At 44.9% G+C, this 25,193-nt stretch overlaps 2 long non-coding RNA genes across 5 annotated transcripts in view; one reads left to right on the top strand and one right to left on the bottom strand.

Moving 5' to 3' along the window:
* Positions 1-25,193, bottom strand: part of LOC141567572 (uncharacterized) — a 191,047-nt gene that overhangs the window by 103,867 nt on the left and 61,987 nt on the right. The window lies entirely within an intron of this gene.
* LOC109439431 (T-cell receptor beta chain C region) overlaps positions 1-25,193 on the top strand; it is a 60,510-nt gene that overhangs the window by 20,779 nt on the left and 14,538 nt on the right. The window contains exons 1-4 of one of the 2 annotated variants that reach the window (XR_012490330.1): positions 15,756-15,855; positions 15,980-16,267; positions 21,010-21,026; positions 25,047-25,054. The exons of the other annotated variant lie outside the window; for it this stretch is intronic. This is a non-coding gene — a long non-coding RNA (T-cell receptor beta chain C region). Of the gene's footprint in view, positions 1-15,755; positions 15,856-15,979; positions 16,268-21,009; positions 21,027-25,046; positions 25,055-25,193 lie in introns of those variants that run through there. 2 annotated transcript variants of the gene reach the window in all.

Here is a 25,193-nt window from a genome sequence, read left to right as displayed (position 1 = left end):
AAGGCTTTCTCGATGTGGGATAGGGGATCCTTAGAGCTCTGAGTAGTGAGCCTCAGTCCGAGCTTAAGGCCACCTTGGGTCAACGTCCCCAGCCCATGTGATGACATAAACCACAGACTAGGCTGAACCTATCTCTCCAGCCTACCTACCGACCCTCTTTATCTCTTCTAGTGGGGCTGGCCCAAGAGTGTCCTCCTAGAAGAATGAGCCTGAGCATTTGGCAACACAATCATGATTTTCAATAACAGTGTTTCTTACTATCACAAATGCAATGCGGTTTTTTATGGTTCTTTTGCTTCTGTCTCCACCCACTTTGCAACACCCCCAACTCCATTCTGATCCTGCGGACAGCACCTTTATCCTGCCAGCCCTTTCTGGGTCCCAGTGCCTCCATGCTCCAATACTGTTCAGGTCTGTAGCTGGTTGTCTTTATACCAAGAACAAACTAACTAGGTGGTTGTCTAAATCTTCATTCTAAGCAAATTTAATTACCATTAAATACGACACAGAAGGGGAAGTTCAAGTACTAGAGACTGTGGTCTATAAAAGTTATCGTTCATCCACGGCCCCACACTTGGGTCTCTGCCGAGATTAATCTGAACCTACAGGGGCAGCTAGACTTGTCTCGTTATCTGCATGTACCGACTTGTCAAAATTTTGTCTGCTCCCTAACATGGAGCCACAGCTAGGAGTATGGAGATTCCCCTTTCTTCCAAGGCACTGGAATAAGCTCCTGGCTCCCCTGCAGGGGTGGGGGAGGGGGCTCTTAAGAGCCAGTGAACTCTTCCCAACATTATATATTCTTTTGTTTAAGAGTGATGTCCCTCCAATTTGATATCTCTAGAACTGAGTATAATGTCTGACTTAGCAAAGGAAAGATAAAAGGAAGGGAGGAGAGAGGGAAGAAAAATAGACTCAAATATATTTTCAAGTAGTTAGTTCTTCAGGATTTTCTTCCAAATAACATGTTCCCTGAGTTTTGGTGCATGTTTCTTTATGGCCTCCACTCCCCGCCCCCCCACCTACAAGTCCTTTTAAAAGAAAGAAAATATGTTTGGTTAAGCATAATTATATAAGAAGACTGGAAAGTGAGAGAGGGTGTTTTACTCGGCCAAAAAGAAAATGTGTACAGACCTATGTAACAATGGTCTGTGATAATTCCTGTATCCTTAGTTACTGATACTTAGAAATTCTCAGCAGCTGCTCCACAGACTTCCTGGCCATACAGGGGCTAGTCCAGCGCTGAGCAACAAGGGGTGGACAGTTAACCTCGGCCTTCAAGTACCCCTCCATCCGAGTAGGACCTAAGCCTCTCTCATGTCTACTCCCAACTCAAGATCTACCTCTTTCAGTCTTCCCTCTTCCTGTAATCACCTCTACTGTGACCTACATGCCATCACTGCTGAGGACGTTCATCAACTCACCATTCATCCTTCAATCTTCTTACACTTACAACCACTCGGGGCTTCTCTTTTTCTTCCTGTTTCTTTAAAATTCATCAGAAAGAATCTCCCCCAATCTCTGAGCATCTATTCACCCTTTTCTTCTTCTTCCTTTTTTTTTGTTTCAGCAGGGGGCAGTCAAATTTCATTTATTTTACCTTCCTCAACACATCCTATGAAGGTTAAGACCAGCTTTCATTAATGACTTTAATGATTCCCTTTGTCTTAAAGGAGCCCCTAGTGGGACCAGAGTACTTCCAGCTTTGCTAAGTCCTAATTGTTATATTCTTTCAGGACATAGGAGAGACCAAGAGTGAGCAGGAGACGGCAGGGGCTTATCTATCTATCTATCTATCTATCTATCTATCTATCATCTATCAAACATACTTAAAGACTGAAGAGAGACTCCTCAAACAGTGGAGCTATGAAAGAGAAACCCAAAATCCAAGGTCAGCAGCATGTAAGCAAGAATTTTACTAAATGTCAACTGTGGATCCCCACTGAACTAGTGCGAACAGAGCAGATGACGGGGGAGGGGATCCTGAGATTCATCTTTGAGACTCAACATCAAAGCTAAAGACTTGAAACAAAATGGGGAAATGAGAGGAGAGAGCCTAGTACTTGGTTTGGGTGCTACTTGCACCAGTGCCCAAAAACGTTTGGCCAGTGTAACCAAAGCATGTGTTGAAAAGAGCCTCAGCTCTGAATTTCCTGCACTGGCATGATTGATGGTGCAATGAAAAGAAAGATGAACCTAATATGTATCAGGGAGCCTACATTGGTAACGTTGGTAAAATCTGAATGCCAAGACAGCGAGAATTAACACTGAGAAAGTGGGGTAATTTCCCCCACGATGATAACAGTGCATTGCTGAGAGCTCAGGGAAGAACAGCCACTGCGTTAAGCCCTTCACACACGTCATCTCAATGGGTTGCCTCAGTTAGTCCTCACAACATGGTCTCCAGTGCCCTGGTTGAGCCACTCGGGTCCCCGGGCCCTTCTTTGGAATGTTCTTTGTCAGCGTTGCTGAATTCTTTCTAGTTCGTCCTTCAGAATGCACCTCAAACACCATTGCCTCTTCCCAACCTTCCTAATTAGGTCGAATCCTCCTGTATGGCCTTTGAAAGCTCTGCAGTCCTCACCGTCATAGCTTATAAAATAGCTTATAAAAAGTTGACGTTTTGTAAAAAGAGTAGAGACTTGAGTTAAGATAAATAAGCCGAGTATCTAACCTACTTTGGATGCACGAAGTGAACAAAAATATTAGTCCTTTGATGGGGAAAGGGATATCGATGGCACTACTCTAGCAACAGGATGTCTGTGAGTCCCAGAAAGGTTGCAGGGACTTGTCATCACACAACGACTTCAGAAAAAACCCATCCCACTTCCCCAGAACTGGGAGACACCCTTCTTGCCCTGACTGTGCCATGTCTGTCAGGCCGCTCTGCTATGTGGCCCTTTGCCTTCTGGGGGCAGGTAAGTCAAGACATAGATTTCTCTAAAATCAGGAAAGAACCCTTTTCCCTGTTGTTCAGGATTTGTACCTGGATCCAGCAGCGAGACTATCCTGGACACCATGGACAATTTTTGTCTCCTTCTCTCAGGCCTCATGGAAGCTGACGTCTCCCAGACCCCAAGACACTGTGTTACAGGGACAGGAAAGAAGATTACTCTGAAATGTTCTCAAACCATGGGCCATAACTATATGTACTGGTATCAACAAGACCCAGGAATGGAACTACAGCTGATCTACTATTCCTATGCTGTTAAATCCGTGGAGAAAGAAGAGCAGTCCTCTGAGGCCACTGCCTCCAGAACAAGTCAGGAGCAGTTTTCTCTGACGTTCAATTCTACCAGCCCCTCACAGACCTCTTGGTACTTCTGTGCCAGCAGTGAGGACACAGCACTACAAGGGCACCTACAGCCTGCACGAAAACCGTAGGCACCAAGCTGAGGACGTCTGACCTTCAAAAATCTCAAACTACAGAAACCACTGCAATCTTCCCAGACTCCTCAGGCCTAAGTGTGATCTGAGCCACATCAGAGCAGAAATCTTCCCCTGGGTCAGTCTCCCCCATGCTGGGGAATGGCTGAGCCCACAGTCAGGGCTGACTTCTCCCCTGCATCTAATCGCAGGGCCCATCTAATCAGGCTGGAACAAATCCTGTCCTTCAAGATGAGTGGGATATAGGGGTGGCCGGTTGGCTCAGTTGGTTAGGGCACGGTGCTCATAACACCGACGTCGCAGGTTCGATCCCCACATGGGCCACTGTGAGCTGTGCCCTCCACAATTAGATTGAAACAACTACTTGACTTGGAGCTGATGGGTCCTAGAAAAACACACTAATAATAAAAGTTTTTTTAAAAAGATGAGCGGGATATTATGTGGCAGTTGCCTTATGGCCACCTGCAGGAGAGCCTTTGCTAGCTAAGAAGCAGGAACAGTACAGTTTCCTTTGGCTTTCTGCACAGGCTGTTTCTGCCTCTGGTTAATGGTTCCTTCCTCATGTAAAACTAGTTACTCCACACTGAGCGTCTCCGAGTCCCAACCTCTCTTCCCACAACTTCAGGTTCTCATTCCAAGCCTTCGGAGTTTGGAATAATAGAATGACCTGAACTGATTACTTCCCATACTCAACCTCCAAATTAATGGCATTTTAATTAAGTCTACATGTGACACAAGGAAGAGAAACTGGTTGCAAAGAAAACTCTGCAACAAATGCCCTGTATGCAGCCCTGCATCTCTGGAGACGTCCCTGACCACTGGGAAGCTATTCCATAGACTGATGCTTTTTCCTACATGAAGATGCTGAATCTTAACGACATTGGTCTCTGTCCACACGAGACCAGACCTGGGACCTTGAATAGATCTACTGTCCCACAGGCCGTGGACAAAAGTGCAGCTGTCAGCCAGGGGGCCCTATGTTTCCTGAGAAGAGGTGTGTGCTGGGCTCAGCAGTGAAACCTCTGTCTTGAGGCTTCCAGAGAGTAAAGCCAGTCAGAGTCTTTATCTTGGCTTAATCTCCTTACCATGGTATCAGTTATTACTTAAACATCCAATAGAACATGAATTAGACTTATCTGGTCACATTCCAGCATGTATTGTCAAGCTACTTAACCTCTCTAAAGATCATTTCCTAATCTAGAAAATGGAATCAATAATATGTGGCTCCCAGAGGATTTATTTAGTCAAAAAAATAGATATGGATTGCCTAACATAATCCCCAGCACAAAAATTAGACTCCATAATAAGTGATGATGTTAGTAGCAGTAATATCACTAGTTAACCATTTTGAAAGCTAAATCTTAATGAATGATTACGATGTACTACGTACTGTTAGAACCACGTAACATAGCAACTCCTGTAAGCCTCACAGCAACTCTGCAAGGCAGGTACTTTTATTAGCACAAATTACAGAGACTACAATTGAGGCACAAAACACTTTATTGACTTGCCTAAAATGAGAGTAAGTAGCAGAACCGGTATGCGAATCCAGTCTCTCTAGAGCTTTCCATGTTAACGACTAACCTTACACAGTCGTAGCTGTTAAGGACTAACGTGAAGAACTAAGTCTGATTCAGAAAGAAGGCAAAGGAATCGCGGTATAATCCCAAAGGAACAACTGTTTTTCCCGGAATTGTCCGCGAAAGTCACATGACTGCTGGTGCTCTGGGAAGGGCAGGGAAGACTCCGTCTCCATAGGATGTGAGACTATGGGAAGAGACAGTGACCTCACAGGCAAACAACCCACAGGCTGATGAGCTGGGAAAAGACCCGTTCCTCATCCTGTCCTGCCGTGGGTATCCGGCCCCTCTGAGGAGCAGAGTGTTTGTCTCCTAAGTGGATGAGCTCATGGAGCACCAGGGGAAATCAGATTTCTAGGCTTCGGCATGGCTTTTTTTTTTGGGGGGGGGGGGTTGGTCATGGCTGAAACATTGGGCTTCTGCTTGTAAATTCTGCTTCCTTTTCCCACAGGTCACCTGGATGTCGGAATAACCCAGAACCTAGATATACAGAGAAATCTGGGGGTAGGGGGGAGTGTTTTTTGAATCTCTTTAGGACTTTGGTTATGACAGAATGTTCTGGTGTGACCCAGTCTGGTTGGGGCTACAGCTAACCCACTGCTCACTACTGGCTGTGGAAAAACTCCCTGATGAGCACAGTACCTCCCAGAAGAAGGAGGAGAGTTTCTTCCTAGCACCGGAAACGTCTTTGCACATCTGAGCCAACAGTTTATCTACAGGATTCACAGCCACATCCTCAGGTAACCCGGAATTTGAGAGAAAAAATATCCATCCCCCAAGAAATATTAAAGAGCAGAAAGCCACATCTGTACCCTGTGAGCTTCAGTTGCTCTGTGGTGACTTGCCTCCCCCAGTTTCCCTAAAATGCTTTTTCTCCCAAAGCAAGCATTTTTTCAGAGCAGTTAGTAGAAGAGCAACAGCTGCTATAAGTTCTTGCCTCAACATTTGTCCACACTCAGTTCTATCTGGTGGAACCTCTGGTAGGACAGATCCAAATCGTCACTGAACATGTTCTAGGCACCTACTAGGTTTTCCTAAGTTTGTATATGTTTCGTTACTCCATTCCATCCACCACACTTTTTCCCTCCCTTAAGAGTCAGCCACGGAAAGAGAAGGGACATAGGCGTTACATGGAAAGCATGCAGATTGCATAGCGTTCGCTGAAATGAATGACATTAGGCTGGTTAGAGAGATGAGAGTACTTTCAGAAGGCAATTTGAGGTTAGGTAAAGGGATAACATGGAAAAGCATTCCAAGGGAAGTATTCAGATAAAACACTCACGTGTCCATGGCACACTACGCAATTTACCACAACAGTCTCATCAAAAGTCAAAAGACCCACCGTGTCATAAGAAGACAGGTCAGATAAGGGAAACGAGGAAATTCAATTCCATGCTAATTCTTCACAAGAACCCCACAAACAATTAGATGACCTGGGCAGATGAAACCACCACATTCTGTTAAGTCTAAGGGGCTTTTAATTCCTTTCTGTAGCAATAAGGCAGGCGGGTATGACCTCTGACCTGGAAGGAGATGACAAGTGTTGGTATCAGAGACTAAATTCATCACAGTCCCAGGTAGCATTTTTCGTCTGACGCTGCCATGAGCAACAGGCTCCTCTGCTGTGTCCTTATCTGTCTCGTCAGAGTAGGTGAGTCCCAGGTGCAGATCAGGGACCCCTCACTGAGTCCCCAGCCTCCACCTACAAAACGTTTCCTCAGAAAGGTAGCATCGGTCTCCCCTCCCCAGGCTCTGTCTTTATCTGATCATCCTTTTTCCTCCCACAGGCTTCCAGGATGCTGGAGTCACACAGTTCCCAAGACACAGGGTGTCGGGGACAAGAAAGAAATTAACTCTATGGTGTTCACAGGATCTGGGTCATTTCACTATGTACTGGTATCGCCACGACCCAGGATTCGGACTGCAACTGATCTACTATTCAAATGGTGTCAAAACCATTGAAAAAGGAGATGTCCCTGCCGGGTATCATGTCACTCGAGAGGAATTGAAATCTTTTCCCCTGACCCTGGAGTCAGCCAGCACCAACCAGACCTCTGTGTACTTCTGTGCCAGCAGTGAATACACAGCACTTCACGGCCACATCCTCTCCATACAAAATAGAGGCAAACCAAGGAGTGAGGGGCCACCGCCCTCAAGATTCCTCACCCCCATGAGATGTTTCCTCACAAGATGACACTAACGCCCTGCCTGAACCTCCCTGTCCCTATGCTTGTCCCTCAGAGGCTCCTTACCTATTGTAATCAACTTCTTTGCCCCTGGTTGATTTTCCATTAGGCTAGGGGACGTTAAGCCAAAGGGAATATTTTCTAAGGCAAACGTCAGTTTCCAGATACACATGTAGGAACATTTGGATGAAACTGAATTCTGATCAAGTAAAGAAAAAATAACCCTTCGATTTGAAAGGATCTCCAAGGATTCTTCAGTGGAGTCTCTCTATGACCAATTGTGTTGTGTAGGAAAATAGGTAGTGTGCAATGTCTGTGGATGAGGAAAAGTGGAGGCAGGGGGTGTGTGAAGTTTGCAGACAAGATGTGGGCTTAGGATTACCCAAGCAGCAGAAGAAGTGGGGTGAAAACACCACCACCGTATTATCTCACGGTTCTGCAGAATACTAGGATGGTGGGGCTGGTTCCCTGCTCAAGGCCTCATCAGAAGGCTGAAATCCAGGTGTTATGTGGCTGCCTTCTCTTTTGGAGCCCAGCTTATTCCTATTCCTGGCAGATTTCAGCTCTTTGCGATGGCAGGACTTACGACCCAGTTTCCTTGTTGGCTGTCACCAGGGGTTGCCCTCAGTTCCTTGCAGCCTCTCTCCAGTCCCCTTCATCTTCGAAGCCATAATGCTCATTATATTCTTATGCCTCGTAAAGCTCTCTGACCTCCCCTTCTGCGACCAGCTGGAGAACACTGTGTTTTTAAAGGTCTCGTGTGATTAGAATAGATCCACCTGGGTAATAGCCCTTTTGCCAAAACATATAACACAAGCGCAGGAGTGATATCTCATCACAGCCGTAGGTTCCACCTACACTCACAAGAGGGGGGATGATATACATGGGCATTCTTATAAACATTCTTAGAATTCTTTCTGCCACAACAATGGAGAACAAACGCCAAGAAAATCAGGACAACCACACACTGAGTTCCTCTGTACCAGCAGTTTGTGCAGCCACATTCTCTGCACAAAAATGGCAAACCCAAGGTATGCGGTGACCCTGCCCTTACGTGCCCAGGCAACACCCCCACAAGTCACCGAGAGACCCTGCCCTGCCCACTTATCATGCTTTCCTTTGCTTTTGCCATCTTAATCCCTTTTTTTAACCACATCCTGCCACAAATTTTCAGTCTCGGCGATTGTATTTGTTGCTGCTATGACAGAATACTACGCACTTAGTGGTTTAAAACAATAGAAATGGAGTATCTTACGGTTTTGGAGGTCAGACATCCCACACAGGTCGCAGACAGCTGACACTCATGTGCTGACAGGGCTACGTTTCTTTCTGAAGGCTCTTGGAGAGTCAGATTTCCTCGCCTTGTGGCTCCCTCCCTTCCTCTGTCTCCAAAGCCAGCCTGTTCCTCTAAACACAGCTGGGAAGGGTTCTTGGCTTTTAAGGACCCGTGTGATTAGAATGGGCCCACCTGCATAATCCAGGCTACTCCCCTAGATCAAGGTCAGCTCAGTAGCAATCTTAATTGCATTCACATTGTCAATTCCCTTTGGCCATCTAACCATTCACAGGTTGCTACGACTTGAAAATACCTTGAAGAGGCATTATTCTGCCTACTGCCGTAGTATTCCACTAGAGGGCACTAACATATTTCTTAATAGAAACATCACATTTCAGATAACGATAAAGGAGAAAGTTTGATAAAAATGAACACTGTCTTCAATTTTCTTTTATACTCAATTTTCTTGAATACTTACAAGAAAACTCAATATTCAAATATCTCCCACCAGGTCTTTTGAAGGTTAATCATCTAGTATAGGAAAACAGAGTGGCTTCTCAGAACCAAAATGGCCTGAGCATAAGTAAAATAGGATTTGACAGGGGGATAAAACTCTATAGTCTGTATCTGGGCTCAGGATCACCCACAGAAAAAAGATTTTCATACATTGAAAGGGATACAATGTGTGTTCTCCTACAGGGGTTTTAGGGAAATGGCTCTCAGTTGGGTAGAGGCAGGTGAGATTGTTGTTGTCAAGGTATTAGGCCCAGGGAGGAGGAATGAGAGAGGCAGCAGCGTTACTGAGTTGAGCCTCAGAGGAGGAGGCTGAGTGCGAGAAATACAGGGAAACGCAGGTCGGGGTGGACAGCATGGAAGGAAACGCATTACGTTAAAGTGCCAAGGACGGAGATATTTCAGAGGTCCTGGTCAACTAGAGGGTTCTCTCTTCTTCCCCGCCCCTTTGTTAGGGACATTGGCGCCTGCCCCATACTGCGGAAGTGAAATTCCCAAAACTCTTGAATGTGATGACCCTGGGAAGGAGAGATGGGATTAGAGGGAAGGTTCTAGGAAGGGAGGACGAGAAGGAACAGCAGTGGCTCCTGATGTGAGGACATTGTAGACGCAGGTTAACAGCAACACTTGAGGGTGTTGGTTGAGGTAGAGGAAAAAAAAGAAGAGACCAGAGCAGTCTCACAGTCAACAGGAGAGAAGCATGTGGCTGAGATGAGTGAATGAGCTGGTGGGGGGATAGGAATACAGAATCAGCTGCTTCCTACATCTTGGGTTAATCTAATACGGAACGTGCTTGGAACAAGCTATACATCTTTGTGTGGCCATTATCCACCTCTGTGAGATTGGAAGAACCATGGGAACTGGGGAAATCCAATGGACAGGACCATAAATACTAGATAGTGCGTTTCGCTTCGTGGCTGTGGGTAAACTGTGGAAGATTTCTAAACACGAAGTTTAGGGTGATGAGGTTTACTAAGTAATACAAACGTATTTGCTTGAGGTGAGTTCTTGGGATGAAAACAGCTTTCTTTCCCTTGAGAATACCTGCACCCATAGCTAGGATATGGGGCACTTGCCAGGAGAACACAAACATTTATGACTAAAGAGAGTCAAGGTTGCTCCCCAGAGCTTTTTCCAGAAAGGAATGGTACAGAAATATCAAAAGAGAGTACACTCCTTAGAGCAGATTTAACGTCATGAGGGCAGCTGCGTCTCTCTCGCTCGCATGGAATAGGGACTGTTGGAGCTAAACCTCCACTATGAAGAGGTTTGGGGACAAGAAAGCCATCTCTGAGGTTTGAGGGCAGCCCCCAAACTGGGATGAAGGCCGATTTCTTGCCTGGAGATGATAATGATTTAGCAAAATGTAGACGGGCCCTTGGAAAGCTCTCGCTGTGGTTGGAAGTAATTAGGAGACAGTCTCCTTCTCTCTCTCTTCTTCCTCCCTCCCCCAAAAATATCCTGGCTCCAACAAATCACAAGAACATCTCAAAGGTGTCCAAGGAGGAAGACACTTTGAGCAACCCCAGGAAAGTCACCTCAAGAAGAAAGGACATAGTGACCCAGAACAGTGCGCAATCTGTGCAGCTGCCGGAGGAAGTAAAGAGAGATGCTCCGACACCTCCAGCCATAGGCAGAGTTCCCATGACTAAGATCCAGAGCAGAAACTCAGCCTGGCTGCAACACCAAATCCTTCCAGGAACCTTCCAGGTGGAGAAGGCAAGAAAGCAAAGCCAGATGCCAAGAGCAGACAAAGAAACGGAGTTGGCTGGTAAAAATGGGAAGTTACCAAAGCAGGCAGATGTCACCTCTGCCTTTCATCAGCTTAGAAGGAGAGAGAAGAGGAGAAGGAAGAAAGATACAAACCCAGACCTCGAGGAAAGCTGGTGCTAGCATCCAGGACGACGTCTAATCTGATAAGGCCAGAGTCCTACTGCTAGAATTTTGAAATGGATACAGACCAACAAAATAATCTAGGATGTGGATTTGACCATTTTTACACATATGACCCTTTTCAAAGGCCATGGCTATATATAGATCAGTGGATGGACAAAAACAGGAATGCACTTGGAATTTTTCGTCAGAGTAGAAATGGGGACTTTGACAGCATAAAAGTGCTGTTTTGCGGACAGTGTAAGTTTCATGTTTTCACACTTCTCAGTGAGAATCAGATATGTTATACCAATTTTTATCATAAAGAAATACAGAAATACTTGCCAAGTTTGAAAAGAATATACTAACAAGACATTGTCAGATGCACAGAAACAAGACACCTCAAAGGAGAGCGAGGAAACTGGCAGTGATCACAGCCTGCTTTGGCCAGTGTTGGTCGTCTGGGTTACCCGTCAGCCCTCTGCGGAAAGGGGAGTGGCTTTCCTTCTGAGAATGAGGGTCAAGTAGCTGCAGCGATGGAGACATTCCAGGAACCAACTTGAGCCCTCAGAGCTGGCAGACACCTAGCTGTGTGATGTTGCTATGGCTTCTGGGCTGTGTCGTGCTTTGTCTCCTGGGAGCAGGTGAGTCCCACAACACCTGGGCAACCCACGGCTGTAGCTTGCAGGTCTTAATGCAGGCCCTTTCCTAAAGGCTGCGTGCAGTATCAGGTACCCTCCTCTGCTCTCTCTAGCTCGGTCTCCTTCCCTCACAGGTCCCACGGAAGCTGGAGTGACCCAGACCCCAAGATACCTCATCACAAAGACCGAAAAGAAATTGACAGTGAACTGTTCTCAGAATATGAACCATGAGGCTATGTTCTGGTATCGGCAAGACCCAGGGAAGGCGCTAAAGCTGATCTACTATTCTGTTAATGTTAACCTCGTTGCTGACGGAGACATCCCTGATGGGTACGCGGTCTCTCGAAAGAAGAAGGAGGATTTCCCGCTGACCCTGAAGTCTACCAGCACCAACCAGACCTCTGTGTACTTCTGTGCCAGCAGTGTATCCACAGCGCTGCATGGCCACATCCTCTCCGCACAAAAAGGGACCACAAGAGCAAGGAGACTCCTCCATCTGGAGGCCCCACCCCTAGCAGGAGGAAAAACTTTCCCCACCATCAGTGCCCGTAGAAGTCTTTCCCCGGCTCCCCAACTTCGGGGACTCAGAACGATGCAGGCCCTTTGCAGTGTGTCCCCCTCTAATGTATTGTACCGAGGAGTTTGTCAAAGTTCAGGCACGACAACTAACTGTTACGTCTAGTGCCAGCGGCAAGGAACTCCTTTCCTAGAAAAGGAATTTTACACACACGGCAATCCTTTCTCTTTACTGAGCATCATCATTGCCCAAACTGAACTTTTCATTTCAATCCCGTCACTCAACAAAATTTGGTCCCATATTCTAGACCCGATTCCTGGATGTTCTGTCACCTGGATGTTCTGTCACGTTCTGAGTTGTTTGCTAAATCTGACATCTCCCATTTTCTTCATGTCAGCAAAGTGTCCTGCCATCCACCCAAATGCCCAAGCCAGAGATGGGCACCCCTTCCACACCTAATCCATGGCCACCCCCTACGTATTTCTAGGTATTAAATTCCTTGCAAAGTTTTCTAACCTCACTGAAAACACCATGGGCCAGCACGCCATCTCTTACCTGATTCCTTAGCCACCTTCCAAGTAGTCACTCCCCCTTCCAGTTTGCTACCTATCCTCACACATGAATCATTCTTCTGAGCTTAAAATCCATCAGTGTCTTCTATCACCCCAGCTAAAGTCACAAGTTTGTGTTACTTTACAAGTCTCTCAACACCCTCCATGATGTGGCCTTTGCATACCTAGCTACCCTTCCTAACGTGACCATCCTATTTCCTTCAGTTACCACAACTGCCTTCCATCCCACCAGACATATTCCACCTCTCTCAGGTGCCCAAGTATGGCCTATGACCCAGGCACCCCTGGGTCTTCCCCTGTAATGTTCACTCTACCTAGAACCCCCTTCCTTTCCCTATTTATCTGGACACCTAACTAATGATTCCTCCACATGCCAACTGAGAAATCATTTCCACCAGGAAGGTTTCCTGCAATTCCTGACTGGGTTAGTTCCTCTGAGAGGTGCTCTTATAACAGGCTGAACGTCTATCCTCAGGGCAATTAACATACTCAATTGTTTGCTCTTTAAAGTTTACATGAATAGATGTTGAGGTTAATGAGAGCAGGGGTCATGCCCATACTGTTAACTTTTTTCTATTATCTTCACACTTACCAGAGTGCCTGAATAGAGTAGTATTCATGAATGAACACATGAATGAATGAATGAATGAGTCTTCTCGTAGATCAGCTCCCCAACACCTCTCCAACTAGTCTCTGCAAACTCTTCTCTCACACCATTTGGGGAGATCCCAGGGGTTTTCCTATGTGCATATAAACAAGACAAATAATGACTCCAGTAGAGTTTATCCTTCCTCTATTCCAGCCCTGTGTTTACTCTGTGCTATATGTCACCCCAACAAGGATGTTGTTGTCTCTCTTGGGTACCACTGTACCCAAGGGATCCTTTTCTTTTTCTGTTGGGCCCTAAGCTACCTTCCAGCTACTGCTGACGCCTGTGATCTGTACCATTTTGTTCTTCAGGCAATACAACCAGGCAGACCCCAATGTTGTTCCCAATGGGTTCCATCATCACTCCCAGGTAGAGTTTCCTGCAAACTGGCACCTCTGTTCATGACGTACAAGAGGAAACCTTTTGCTCAAGCTTTTCCTTTTCCTTCCCTGTGTTGGAGGGGCAAGACTGCAGTTCTGCTTCTTGATCCCCAATGTCTCACAGAGACTTTAGCCCAAGGTCTCATTGAATCACATACATTCCTCACCAACAAATAAACAGTCATTATAACCTGGAATAAGGGACTGCAGAGAGCCTCATCCAGGATACAAATTCTGGCAACAGAAATCTAGCTGAGCTCGAAGTCCACTCATCGCTCCAAGAACTATGGCTGTATTACTGAGTCAGTCGACCCTGCCAGCTCCTAACCCCTTCCTTCAGGAACAGCTGTCTCCCGGGCACATCTCACGCTGTCATACACATGGGCTTCCAGTGGACCAGTCTCTCCTTTTTGACAGACTCACTCAGCTATTTCTGAACTACAGAAATTGCTGGTTCTTAGGTCTAAGCTGAGTTTCCATTACACCTTTTATCACATCCTCTATATAAACAATTATACTAATTAAATCAGAGGTGTAAAGAGGTTATAAGACCAAAAACTGTTTCCTGTGAAATGGATCCACCATCCCATGGCTTATTCTTAATTCCTGGACGTCATCACAAGTGCCCACTCTCCCATGGGAGCCTATAGGACAATGATGATGGAGACCAACGCCTTCACACTTTGTAGAATTCCACAAACCTTTTCATCCACAACGCCCATGGAAGCTGACGTCACTAAAATTCCAGTTTATTAGGTTTCAGGATCAGAAGAGAAGGTGTCTTTGTGATGTGGCCATGATATGTACTATGCTCTATATACATGTATGCTTATCCAGACAAGAGCCAGGAATGGGGCTACAATGAGTCTATTGGTCAGTTGGTGCCAGGGGTACCAACAGATGGGAAGTCTGTAAGAGATATGGCATCTCTCAAAATAAGGCTGAGCGCTTCTCCCAACGTGCAGACATCCAGCCACTCTCAGACACTTCTGCCAGCAGTTAACCCACAACACTGCACAGCCACTTCCTCTCTTCTCAGAAAGCGTTGTCACAAGGGGAGAGGTGGCTCTGCCTTCCTGAGCCCCGCTGCTACCAGGGGAAGCTACTGCCCCCACAGAAGCACTCAGCAGCCTTGCCCATCTCCGCACACTGGAGAGAGTAAAAGTCCATTCCCAGGTCACAGGGAAGAATAGTACCTGTGAATGAGCTGTCACCATCCTCTTTCCCTTCCTTCTCTTCTGTTGTTTCCATAGGGCTTCTTCAGCCCAGACCCATTTACAGAATTCACCTGCTATCAATCCAGCTTCCCTGACACCATCTGCTAGAGGAAGCTTCTGTCTGTGGTCTTCAGGGCTCCTCGCCAGGGCCCCACAGCCTGTGTGGCCCATTACAGCTCCCAGTTCCCCACCGTCATCTGCGACAGCATTCGACTGTCCAGTTAGACCCCTCCATGCAAACTGCCTTTCTCATTTCAGGTCTTGGCCCCTGGGTTTCACTTCTTCAGGGCTCAAACCTTATATGGAGTTATTTTACAACTGTATTTCAGTGGTGACTGTCACCTATCAACCAAGGTCACATCCGATTACATATGCCTTTTCCTCTGCCAGGTCCACTTGGCGCACTCTCTCTTGCCCTCCAGATCTCATGATAGATTCTCATGTTCCCCAGGAGGTCTTGCTCATTTTCTGAACACACAACACCCATTTTACACACTTCAGTTTTGCAATAATTTTACCGTATTGTTGTCGTTTGATAGAAACCGCTCCTTGGGGCTGTCTGTTCTTTGATTTAAGGTAATGTGCCTTTCCATTTTTGCATCAGCAAACGCCCATCACGCATGATGCACTGGACGATGCATTGAATGGAAGCTCTGGGACACGGAGCATGGCTCTGTGGTCCATGACTGTATTCCCAGCGCCTGGCATATAGCAAGTGTTCAATAAATATCGATGCAAGGATTCAAAGATGTCTTCAAGAATCTTAACCAGGATTTGTCCTCCTTATGTCTCTGTGCCAGCTAAGAGTCCTTTTTATCAGCCTCTTAGATAACAACGTTGATGGATAAAGTCTCTAAGAGGCAAGCTTTTTATTTGGATGATGCTATTATCAAGTGTAGATGTGCCCCATTTCTGGAAAAGTCTCCTCCCCTTCACACATCCAGGGACAATGACATCAGAGACAACCAGCCTATAGCCAGGGACTGGGGGAAACCCATTTTTGTCTCGAACCTGCCATGGGACTCAGGCTGTTCTGTGGTGTGGCCTTTTGCTTCCTTGGAGTAGGTAAGTCTGCGGAGTTGATGACAAACCCCTATCCTATTATTTCTAGACCCTGGATACAAGAATTTTTCCCTTATTAGGCTTCTTGATGACCTCCTTCCCCACCCCCTTTATCCTTCTTCCACAGGTCTCGTGAATGCAGACGTAACCCAAACCCCAAGATATCTGGTCAAAAAAATGGGAGAGGAAGTGCTGCTGGAATGTTTACAGGATATGAACCATGACAGAATGTTCTGGTATCGACAAGACCCAGGTCTGGGGCTGCGGCTGCTCCATTTCTCATATGGTGTTGACAGTAATGAGATAGGAGACTTGCCTCATGGGTACAGTGTCTCTAGGAAGAAGACGGAGCGTTTCACCCTAACCATGAAATCAGCCAGTACCAACCAGACATCTGTGTACTTCTGTGCCAGCAGTGAATCCACAGCGCTGCATGGCCACATCCTCTCCACACAAAAAGGGCAAACGTCAGAGGGAAATGACCCAAACTCAGCTCTGAGTTACTCTGGCTCCTGTGGCACATTTGTGCCAATTAGAATAAAGGCAGCCGCTACAAGGAACCATGCCCACGAACACACATGGTGGCCAGGAGACCACAGGATATTTTTCAGGCCCCATTCACCATTGCTTCCAAGGTAGAGGCCATCCTGAAATTAACCTGCCCAGCCCTGTGTATTTTCCCCAATCTAAATTCATGAGACTCTACCCCAACCAGGAAGTAAAGTCCTCACACATATTTACACTGCAGGAGCCCTTTTCTACCATTGTTTTTAAATCAATTTTTTCTTCCCTTTTCTATCCGTGTCCCTCTTACTATACATTAGCCACTCTGCTCTACGTCTGTGCTCTTAATTGGTCTTTCACTAGAGGGCACTCACACATTCGAAACTCCTTGAGATAGATGTTACTGTCCATGTGCTGATTTAAGAGAAAGGTTGTGGAATTTGCATTCTGTTCATTCAATCTAAAAACAAACACTCTGATAAAAACAAATCTTTCTCCGGGTTCTCTCAATGGTCACTAACGGAAAATTCTTATCAGGAAAGGAATAAACTATGCGGAAGTGGTAAGAATTAGTCAGGTTATATCTGTACTCACAGTGACCTGAAGAAAGAATCTGATTTTTTTAAAGAATGAAACATCTACTATCATGTCCGTAAATATTAATTGAGCTTATTCCCATTTGGGAATACAAGAGAAATGTAAAAGGTATTAGAAATCTTGGAAGATGTCACAGGTATATGCATTTGTAAAAACTTATTTAATGGTACTTCAGAGTTGTGTATTTTACTGTATGCAAATTTTACCTACAAAAAAAAACCCATAAATAAATATTAAACTCTTGTTAATTATACACAGACTGAAGTGTTTATGGGTGAAGTATGCCTTCAATTAACTTTTAAAAGTATAAAAAATTAGATGGGTATGATAAAGCAATATGCAGCTTTATCTAGGTGGTAGAATCTAGGTGGTGGACACATGCACGTTTGTTATATGTTCAACTTCAATAGATGTTTGAAAATTCTCATAATAAAATGGGAAATAATACTGAGGCACATTTGTATGTACGATATGAACTAAACTTTTAAATATATTGATAAGAATACATTGTCAATAATAAAAGAAGCAAGATACTGGAAGATTTGAGCTGTGTGTTATTATCTGTGTAAAAAAAAATGGACCAGTCAGATACAACTTGAACAGCCAGGAATATGTCTAGTAACATATACAAGAAACTTATTGAGCGGTTGCTTCTGGAAAGGGTAACTTACTTTTTGCTCTCTGTTTTGTACATTTTAATCATGTGCTTGTATTAATTCAACAAATAAATACATTAAAATTATATGATAATATGGCACTTCCCATAGATGGAGAGGCTACACACACACACACACACACACACACACACACACACACACACCATAGGAAAGAGTTCTTGGAATATTGCATGCCTAACATGCCACATTTTCTCAATTATAGAATAAATTGTTTTTCAGTTTTATTTTTTTGGAATATGGTTAAGTCCTATTAATTGTTATTAACCACCCAAAAATAACAATTGTGTTTAACACAATGCATCTTATAAGAGATGGAATCTCAGAATCAAAGAAATAAGGTAGGTTTGTTTTGTAACGAGATCTTTCTAGAGTTCCCTTTAGGGTGTTAGGCCTGTCATTCTCAGTCATCCACCAGATTCTACTCTACGGAGCCACAGGCAACTGCAAAAGTGAGGCAATCCTTCATAGCATGGAGGTTAGCATTTGGGTGTGGGGTCACACAGACATGTATTTGAGTCCTGCCTCTGTCACTTATTCTTGGATTGTGTGAACTTGGATAGGTTTTTGAAGATCTTCATATCTGTAAAATTTTCTCATCTGTAAAAATGGGATAACAGTAGCCTAATTCATAAACTGAAATAATACATGGATAGCACAAAGTAAGTGCTCAAAAAAATTAGCTCCGCTTTTATGCAAAAATCGTGTTTTTAGGTAGTTACAGGAGAGAGGAAATCAAGTGACAGAAAGTGGTCTCAGCACCACGGTCAAATATTACAGGATGATGTGTTTTCTAGGCCACATTGAGCTGAGTTAGAATAGAAGTAACCCGATTGCTAACGACCATAGATTAAGTAAAGAGGAGCCAACTAGTTATAACTGTGATGACCAAAATGAGGGAAGAGATATGAGAGACAACAGAAATATAATGTATTTAATTTGTGAATTGATAAATGAAGTGGTGCGGGGGGTGGAAAGGCAATAAAAATGAATTTCTGAGCCTAGCGGTTAAAAAGAATGGGGATGCCATTCGTTGGGATGGACAAATTCAGGAGCAGAAGCCAGTTTACTGGAGTCTGTGTTTGGGGAGGAATAACAGGTATTCTGAGTTATAAGATTCCCTCATATTCTAAACTTTTACCTTTAGTTATTGGAGGTCAATGCTGCATCCCATTCTTGCTTTATACCCAAAGGGTATAGCACATATGTGGTGCTCAAAAATGAATGGATGGGGAGGTGTTGGACGAACAGTGGATGGATGGCAGTTGCAGGCGGAGATGCCTTGTGAATGAAGATCCATCCTCAGTGAAGAGCCACACAGCTCCACTAGAGGGCAGAAGAATTTTGTCCACATTCTACAGAAACTCAACTTCTCACTACAGGAGAGGAACAGAGAGCCAGTAGGGAAGGACCTCCACAGTGGAGAGGAAAGATGAACTTGAGTTTGACTTCTTAGTGCCTTTTCTCAGGGAAGAGAGGCTAGCACCTAAAGATGATGATTCTCTTGTTACTTCTCCTGGGACAAGGTATGAGACTTATTGGGTGAGGAAGATTGGGGTTAATGAAAATGCTGAGTAGAGGAATAGAGGGTCTAAGGCAACCAGTCAGAGGATGATGGGGCAGGGGAGATGTTGGACTAGAAGATTCTGACAGAGCAACAGCTGGCAGAACAAAATGGAGGCAGCACTACAGGGTTCTTTGGAAACCAATGTGATACTGGAGCAAATAGTAAAAAGACCTGGGGACAAGCTGGTCAGCCCTCATGGGTTTCTCTGTCTCTCTGGAACTAGGCTCTGTGTTTGGTGCTCTCGTCTCTCAAAAGCCAAGCAGGGACATCTGTCAACGCGGGACCTCCATGACAATCCAGTGTCAAGTGGATAGCCAAATGGCCTTGATGTTCTGGTACCGTCAGCTCCCAGGAGAGAGCTTGACACTGATTGCAACTGCGAATCAGGGCTCCGAGGCCACTTATGAAAGTGGATTTACCAAGGACAAATTTCCCATCAGCCGCCCAAACCTAATGTTCTCCAACCTGACTGTGACCAACGTGCGCCCCGAAGACAGCAGCCTTTACTTCTGCAGCGTTGGAGACACAGTGCTGGGCACAGATCAAAGATCTGAGCAAGAACTTCAGCTCCCTCCTCCCCAGCTCCCATCCAGATGAGCCTGAAGGGCCTGTCAGGCAAGCTGGAGGGAGGAAACCACAGCTCTGGGGCAGAGACAGCGGTTTGTGTGTTTGTGGTTGGGTATGAGCATGAACGGGCAGACTGGGGATGGAGGGAGAATCTATAGGACTAGCTGGAGGGTTCCATCCACAGACAGGAAGAGTGGCTACTGGAGGCTGTTTAGAAACACTCAGTAAAGATAATCAAATATAGTTTGCTTTCCAGTGCCAAGATCAGTTTCTGATTTTAATTATAACATAATGCATGTTATTGTAAAATATGTACACAGATGACTAATTTGAGGAAAATTAAAAATCACTCATTTAAGTAAAGTTAGATCACACAATACATACTGTTTTCTCATTTGTTCTCTGAATCCAACAATATTTCATAAAGACTATGTCATGTCCAATATACTTCATGTTAACTTTTATAAGAATAGTTCAGTGTATTGATGACCATCCTTTATGTCAGTTCTTACAGTCAAAATCAACGGCAAGGTAAAAATCCATATGCCCGATGACAAGGTTATTTAATTTAAAGACCACTGGTTGTACGTGTCACTTTATTTCTGTCATGGACTCAGCAGGAAATAATGAAAGCCCCCCTTACCCCATTTTCACATAGTTGGTTCCTTCTTATTCAGCTCTCAAAGCAAATATCATTTCCCCAAAGAGATCTTTCCTGATCACCTTACCTAATATTGTAATTATTCACCCAGTTACCAGTCTTATCTATTGATTTTATCCTAATTTATTAACACCTAATCACCATTGTCCAATATATATACATGCATATATATGTATATATATTCTTATTTATTCTTATATATTCATACACATATACATATATATATTCATACTTATTGTCTGTCTCCCATTGCTATACACACAAATACACATAAATGCCATGAAAACAAGACCATTTTCTTCTTCATTGTTGTTTCCTTACAGCTTAGAAAAACCACAGGAACATCACAGGAATTCAGTAAGTATTTACTGAGTGTTATAGACTGAGCTGTGTTCCTTCTCAATTCCTATGATGCAGTCCTAACCTCTAGTATTTCAGAATGTGACTATTTTGGAGATATGGTCTTTAAAGTGCCACGTTCAACTAAGACGACTCAAGTGGGCCCCAATCCAATCTGGCTGGTGTCCCTATCAGAAGAGATTAGGACATACAAAGAAAGACACCAGGGTTGTGCCCACAGAGGAAAGGTCAAGGTGACAACACAGTGAGAAGAAAGCCATCTGCAAGCCCAGAAGAGAGGCCTCAGGAGAAACCAACCCTGCCGACACCTTGGTTTTCGACTTCTAGCTACCAGAACTGTAAAAAAAATTGATTTCTGTTGTTCAAGACACCCAGGCATTGGCAGTTTGTTATGGTAGCCCAATAAAACTAATACACTGAGTAGAGAAATAAGATTCAGCAGAAAAGAGGAAAACTGGCCAAGCAATATGGACTTCCCTGGAGAAAAACTCTACAAAAGCATTTCAGTTTAGATCATGTAAGTCCATGAGGAAATGAACTAGATTGTTCTAACAGGAAGCAAACAGAAGCCTCAGCCTTGATATTTGAATGGAAAGGAGGCCCAACGACTGTGCCAGCCCCCTCTGCTGCCCTCCCCAAACCCTAGAGATGGAAGCCCAGAACCTGCTCAAACCCTGGCCCTGAATGGATGGACCTCACACTGGAATTGCGTTGGTGCCTGTGTGGACTGAGCACTCAGTTGTGAACCTGGGGATCCTTTTGTAGATCCTCTGGGCAGGTTGGTCCATCGGAAGTGGACGGACCAGTTGGCTGCCTTCAAAATGGACAAGACAGTCTAGAGTTTTCATAAGCCAAATGAGTAGAGAGCCTAATTGGCTTATCACTGAACTGGGCTTGTGGAGCTCAGTCTGAATCTAATATGACTTAGAAAAATAAATACGCATGTCACTCGTTAAACTCTGAGAGTCGTGGTAGTCGAGGCTGCTACAATAATAGCCTACATAGTAGTGCTTCTGGGCTCTCGCCTGGCTTTCTTCTGCCTACCCTCCAATAGACTCAGAAGTCACGTAAGCAGCTCTAGTAGGTCCAGGGATGGGACAAGAAGTGACTGAATTGTGAACAGAAAGATCAGTACATTACAGGAACCAATCTATCTTTAGGTAAAAAGCCTCCATTGCTAGAGGTTTCCCCATTCACCCCTCTATGGAAACTGGAAGAACAGATAAACTATGAAAATGGGCTTCTCTCTGGGCATAAAATGCACATGTCTTCCCTGGCTTCAGGGTGGGGAGCAGAAGGGGGTGTGGGGAGGAACAGAGGCTACTCCATTTAGCCCCTCAGCCATGACCAGTCAATGCCTCAACGCCACCAGCTCACTCGTCAGTTTTTCTGGATGACAGAGAGTGGATAGACACTTCACTATCCAGATTCAGTGATCCCCAGGCTAAGATATCTGAGAAAAATCTTATTGGATAAATAGAAATTGTCCCATGGGGAAAATATGCAACTTAGAAAAAGTAATGGAGGAGGAAGGGAGCTTGGAGTTTAGAGGGAAGAAGGCCCAGAACTTGACAGTCTGGTTGGAGAGTGGTAAAAGCCACCGGGGCCCAAGGCGGAGTTGACAAAGAGCTGAGGAGAAGTACCTGAGATGAGAGGATTGGGGGAGGAAGGTATTTTTTAAAAAAATAAATAAGTGATTTGGAATCTGATGAAAATCTACTTTTCAGACCACTGGGAGGTCTGAAAGACTCTAATATGTAGCAACATAACAGGGAATGAACTTAGCTTGAAGAGGGAGAGGTTCTGGTGTCATCTGTTCATTCCTCAGCAAGATGACCCTGGAGAAGTCCCTTAACCTCTGAGCTCCAAATTCTTCCTTGGTAACAGTGTCTGCTGCCCACCTCGTGAGGCTGCACTGAGGATCAAATAAGAGGAAGGGAAGCCGAAATTTCTATGGTCAAGCATGCAGGTTTTAGAGCCGGATTTCCACGCTTACGTCCTATCTCTACAACTGACTGGCTATGTGGCCTTGAGCAAATTACTTCACTTCTACGCAGCTCATTTTGTCATCTATAAAATGGGCGACCCCATACATGGCTGTGAGAATAAAATTTTACAAAGGTCCATGAGAGACTTATACAATATTTGGCATAGTAAGCACAGAAACTATTCGATATTATAATTAAAAGACAGTGGTTTGATATGCACTTCCTATGAACCAGGAGAATGTCTTAGAGAAATAGACAAAGGAATCCATAGTTCAGATTAAAGAGAACCAAGAGCTACATAGACTCTTCCAAATTGAATGGGGGCAAAGGTGGGCCTGAATCCATCCTACACATCAGAGCCTAGAGCATGAGATAATGGTCTCCACCTACAGCTATCTTCTCTGCCTATAAGGTGGTTCATGCTACTTTGAAGAAAACTGGCCTCCTAGTCTTGCCCATAGTTTTGGGCATGATAGTTCATTCTAAGAAGGAGCACAAACTATCAGGAGAAGGCTAGTATTTAGACACAGAAATCCCTAAGCTCTTCAGTGTTCCCTTTTATAGAGCGCCTGAGGCACAAGCACCCATCCAAAAAATGTCCCCCTTATCCCAAAAGAATTTCCTGTATTTTACCAACGATCCCCTCCCCATACCTGTCCAGGGCACGCTGGTATCTACAGCAAGAGCCTTTCCTTATCCTCTAAAGCAAGACTTCCTATAAAGACCCCACAACAACCTTCTGTCTATAGAAGTTATCTTATCACCTGTAGGTCACAAACCCATAATAGTATATTTGGGAATCTGCACTAGTGATGCACCAAAAATACTATATTTGGTGACATTACAGGACAAGCCTCTATCACTGAGGCTCCACAGCCTGGGACAGCTACCTGTGAGCACTGACAGCTATGTCATCCATGCCTCAGAGGTGACCTAGAAGAGTCCAAGGTCATGGCAAGGTGAGGTTCTGAGCCCTGGTGCCAGGCAGAAGATTAGTTCAGTCTTCTATTTCTGCCAGGGAGACAAGCATCAGGAGGGAACAGGATATAGTTTGTCCTCTGACTTGATCCCAAATACACCTGCTCTGAGATGCCACCCGCAGCGATTCCCATGCTTCACACTTTCCGTGGCTTCCTGTGGCCTTGAGGCCATTTTTAGATCTGTATTTTTAGGCAAGACAGAACCTTTCTGATTCTCAGCCTCAGCCTCTGTAAATGGAAATAATTTTATGCTGCATACCTCATAATTAAAACGTGTGTGAAAAGTTAAACTTGAAACTCAACACAAATGAAAATCAGTGTAGTACTGTTTGTGAGTGTGTGTGTGTGTGTGTGTGTGTGTGTGTGTGTGAAAGGTCTTTAAAAACTGTCAGGCACTGTACAAATATGGCAGTATTCCCACCTTGATGTGAGCCCATCAAAGGCTCCCCCACTTGCCTCATAATTAGACTTTAGCATCTCTATACCCTTCTGGCCAAGTTGTACCTCAATAAATCACAGGGCTGTGTATGGTGGCCATGGCAGGTCTCAAAATGATCCTTTCTGGAAAGATTCAGTCTGTATTTAGTCTACCCAGTACAATAGTCCCATTGCATCACCCGGTACTAGGCCCCTTTACCGCGTGCCGAATCCCTGATCAGAACCCAAATTTACCGTCGTCCAAACCCTTTCTAATATCTGACCTGGAGCATATAATTCTAGCTCAGGCTATTGGCACCTAGAAAGTGGGGCAATTTTCATCATCACTAGTGCAGATTCCCAGGGCTACCAGGAGGCTGCTGAAAGACACCCCATGACAGCATGAGTGATGAGAAAGACTATGGTCCTGATGGTGAGGAAGAGAATGGTATTGGTCTTCCATCCCCCAAATATATCAGGGAGACATCTACTTACCCCTTGCCTCTCCTGCTTCCCAAACAACCCCCCTCCCCAAGCCTTGGTAGGAAGGAGAGCCAGCTAAAAGCCCAGAGTCCCAAGGAACTCTGCTTCTGCCTTCTCAGCACCTCTTGATGTTGGGATCCCTGTTCCCCAATGCCTTGGATTTGACCTTCCTGCCCACTGGTTTAGTGTTGAGAGAAGGGTCTTCATGCTCACAGGTATAGACTTAGAGAAGACGTCTTTCCTCTCAGTGGGCTCTAAGATACTGAGCAGCCAAGTTTGCTACCAATATCAGCCCTTTTTTAAAGTAAGTAAAATGCATATCCTTGAAGTCAGAGGATTTCTAGGACGCTCGGCCCTTCTTCCTCCTCGTAACCCTCGTCTCCTCAGCTTAAGAAGGCCCAGCTGTGATATGTTGGGGCTTGGTTTCCCCTTCTAGGAATCAGCTAATCTTCCTCTCTGCCTAGAGAAGGTAAGTTTTCTTATCACCTGTAGGTCACGAACCCACAGAGTGGCCAAACAGCAGAGATATGCAAGACCCTGGGA

The sequence above is a fragment of the Rhinolophus sinicus genome, linkage group LG11 (assembly GCF_036562045.2).
Source record: "Rhinolophus sinicus isolate RSC01 linkage group LG11, ASM3656204v1, whole genome shotgun sequence".
Classification (NCBI taxonomy): Eukaryota; Metazoa; Chordata; class Mammalia; order Chiroptera; family Rhinolophidae; genus Rhinolophus; species Rhinolophus sinicus.
This window is presented reverse-complemented; position numbering and strand designations above follow the sequence as displayed.